The sequence below is a fragment of the Quercus lobata genome, chromosome 2, assembly GCF_001633185.2.
Source record: "Quercus lobata isolate SW786 chromosome 2, ValleyOak3.0 Primary Assembly, whole genome shotgun sequence".
Classification (NCBI taxonomy): Eukaryota; Viridiplantae; Streptophyta; class Magnoliopsida; order Fagales; family Fagaceae; genus Quercus; species Quercus lobata.
The window spans coordinates 50,348,213-50,351,784 of NC_044905.1; the positions used below are offsets into that span (position 1 = coordinate 50,348,213).

At 27.4% G+C, this 3,572-nt stretch overlaps 1 non-coding gene across 1 annotated transcript; it reads right to left on the reverse strand.

The window, feature by feature from the left end:
* Positions 1 to 1,912: 1,912 nt before the first annotated feature.
* On the reverse strand, positions 1,913 to 1,993 carry TRNAL-CAG. Its single transcript has one exon. It is a non-coding gene; the product is annotated as a tRNA-Leu (tRNA).
* Positions 1,994 to 3,572: the final 1,579 nt, after the last annotated feature.

Sequence of the window (3,572 nt, forward strand, 5' to 3'; positions counted from 1 at the left end):
GAGAGAGAGAGAGAGAGAAAAAAGGAAAGGAAGGGATAGATGTTTTTTTTTTTTCCTGCAATTTTTTTTTTAAAAATGTTATTGTTCGTTATAGCACAAAATCGCATGAATTTGTCCAATCTTGGCATGTCTATGCTGCCTTGATCTTGAGCTTCGTGGCAGTAGCATAAACCATATTCACCAGCAGGCCTTAAGTATAAAATGTACTAGCAGGTTTCTTTGATAAGTAATCTTTTTTTTTGGCTGAATGAGAAGCAAACTAATGTTTTTTTTTACTTGAAGATAAGTTTAAGCTGACACATTTGTATATCGCCCATGTTTATTCCTGGTCAGTATTTTTTTTCCAAAAAAAATTGTTTTATTATTATTATTATTGTTATTATGTTGCAATGATTACCTTGACAACGTCCAAAAGTAAAATCAGTGGTTAAAATCAAATCAAGCCCAATCTGTCCTTTTGGTTTGAGAAAAAGAGAAACCCCTCCCTATTTTTAAAAATGACACTGGCAAAGTGGCACCCCAAGTGGCTATTACATTTATTTATTTATTTATTATTATTTAAATTTTACTTATCATACAACCAATTTGGCTAGTAAAATTTTGTGTGTGATTATTATGAATGGTATTTAACTTGAAAAATATATATATTTTGACTTAATTATAATGCATATGAATATAAACGGTCAAAGTGGGTTATTTTCTATATAAATCACAACTTTAGGGGTGTAATATCATTTGTAAAATAAAAGGCTAAAGTGTAAACTACACACTCAAAATTTGGAGATGTTTGAAGTTTTATTTTATTTTTTTATTTTTAAATTCTATTCTATTTGCATTAGTAGCAGTCTTTTTGTTCATATTTTTTTGTTAAGTATTACATAAGCTTACAATGTCTGTTTTGTTTGTCCAATAAAATGATGCTACGCCATTTTATTATGTTATGTTATTTTTAATTATTTATAAATTTTTTAGGTTACTAAAATAACGGGATATCATTTTATTGAACATGCATGACAAATTTATGTGGCACTTAATAGAAAATATAAATGAAGAGATTGCTAATACAAACGTAATAAAACTTTAAAGATAAAATCTAAATTTTGAAATTTTAGAGTGTTAAATTTAAACACCCTCAGACTTGAAGGGTGTAATTTGCACTTTAGTCAAAATGAAAAAGAGGTTTTGATATATTTGACTTGAAGGGTGTAATTTGCACTTTAGTCAAAATGAAAAAGAGGTTTTGATATATTTTTCAAACCTCAAATGGAGGTTATTATAATTTCTCCATTGAAAATTTAGATTGAATGTCGGATGCTGATTTTATTACAATCACATGTCTTTTTTTTTTTTTTTTTTGGTAATCACAATCACATGTCTTGAAACTTGAAAGTTTAATCCTCATGAGTTCTGAAAACTTATATCAATATTATGCACTGAGAACGGCTTGCTATTACGAGATGACTGATGGGGTACAAATCCAAGCCCTGTTTGTTGGACGGAAATGTCTCACAGATCATGGAAAAGCTAGGATTTATAGAAAATTTACATGGTAAAGTTAATTGAAGATCCATAAAAGTGCTAACATAAAGTATATATCAAATCGTGGCCTACCACCATAAGAATTACTATTTGAATGGTACATTAATTAATTATAGAATCTTCAGAATAATGATTGGTGCATTAGCGAATAAAAAAAAATCTGAATAAAAATTGTATAAGTTAATTTACTCAACTAACTAAACAAAACTCATGAACAACTTGAGCTTTTTGGGAAACAAAATAACCATGTTTGAATAATTGGAACTAAGCTAAAGTTTGCCTCAAACTTTTCAACAAAGTAAAGGAACTAAGCTTGACGATCACAGTCCTTAATCCTTACCAAATTGAAGGTTTTTTAAGGAAAAAAACATTATGTCAAGAATGGGATTCGAACCCATGCCCTTTCGGACCAGTACCTGAAACTGGCGCCTTAGACCAACTCGGCCATCTTGACCCTCTTTGACGATTTTTATTAATATTATAATTTATAAGTGCTATATTTCAGCTTTCACAGTTCCCTTGTACATGTCGTTGACTCGTTATCAACACTCTTTATGCCTTTTATCTACCCCCCCAAACAAACCCCCCAAAATAAAAAGAAAAAGAAAATCTTTATGCTGACCAAATCTCTTATCCTTTTTTCTTTTTTATATATGCAGCAAATTCTTTCTCTTAACTCTTAATCCCTTTTAACATACACATACACTAGTTGCTAACTTGCACATTAATGCACAATTTTTTTTAATATTTATAAGTAATGAATATTTATTTAATAAGTATGAATAAATAAAAAGTGAAATTGAACAATTTATGATAAATAAATTAACTAATTTCATTAGAATTTGTTTAGAGAAGATCAATAATCTAATTTAATTAGAAGTTGTTTAGTGTTTAGTTGTTTTATCATGTATTCTAATTTGTATTAACTAACATATTTTAGGACTTTTTGTAACTTTCAAAATCAAATTAAAAATATATATTAAACTGATAGTGTGGAAAAATATGAGTTGTCAAAAAGATTACATGGCAACATTAAAAAGAAAAGAAAAAAAAAAAGTCAAAGAAGAAATCTAGTTACTCCTAGCTAATGCTTGATCATAATTCATAACATTAGGGTGGAACTAGGTCTCGAGGTGGGGCAATTGACCCCGGGGCCCACGCCAATCGGCTAAATGCTATTTCTAGTTTGTTTAACTTCTACATTTTCATTGTGCTTTTATAATTTTTTAATCTCTATTATATGTCTGAGTTTCGTTGAAGAAAATATAAAGAAAATATTTTCTATTATACCATTTTTTTTTTAGGTTTAAAAGTTATAACAAAAATAAAAATAAAGAAGTAAAAGTTTTAATTCAAGAGAAAAAAATGTACAATAAATTTATGTCTCACTCAAAAAAGAGAAAAACATTATATATATATATATACATATATATTTTATTCTTTTAAAAGTGTTGTAAGTTTAAATTCTTTATGCAGTAACTTATTGTTTTTCATCAAAATGTGTAGATGTAATCAAATTTATATATAATTATATAATAAACTTCATCAAATGATATATTTTAAAGTTAAATTCTAAACTTTTACACACACAAATGGTTAATATATATTTTTAAACTGTTTTTGTTTAATCATTTTATGATTTTGATAAAAATTGATATAAGCTGCACTTGAGGTGTATCTAATCACTAAAAAGCAAAAAATCATAACAAAATATAATAGATATACTAAAATTTTAATTTTTTTAAAGTTAAAATACTGTTTTATATTCACACGGATGACATTTTATTGTATAAATTGGTATTAGGTGTTATAATATATATATATATATATATATATATATGTGTGTGTGTGTGTGATGTGGGCATGTTGTGTGCTTGTCTATAATTCATATAGATCTACGTATGTTCAAGGGGTATATGGAGATATACGTTTGTTAGTTATAAATTTTGCACATTGAATTCAAATCTCGACTTCGATGGACAAAATGGCCTTATGCCCTTTTCACCCAAATTATATAGTCTTATGCCCCCCCT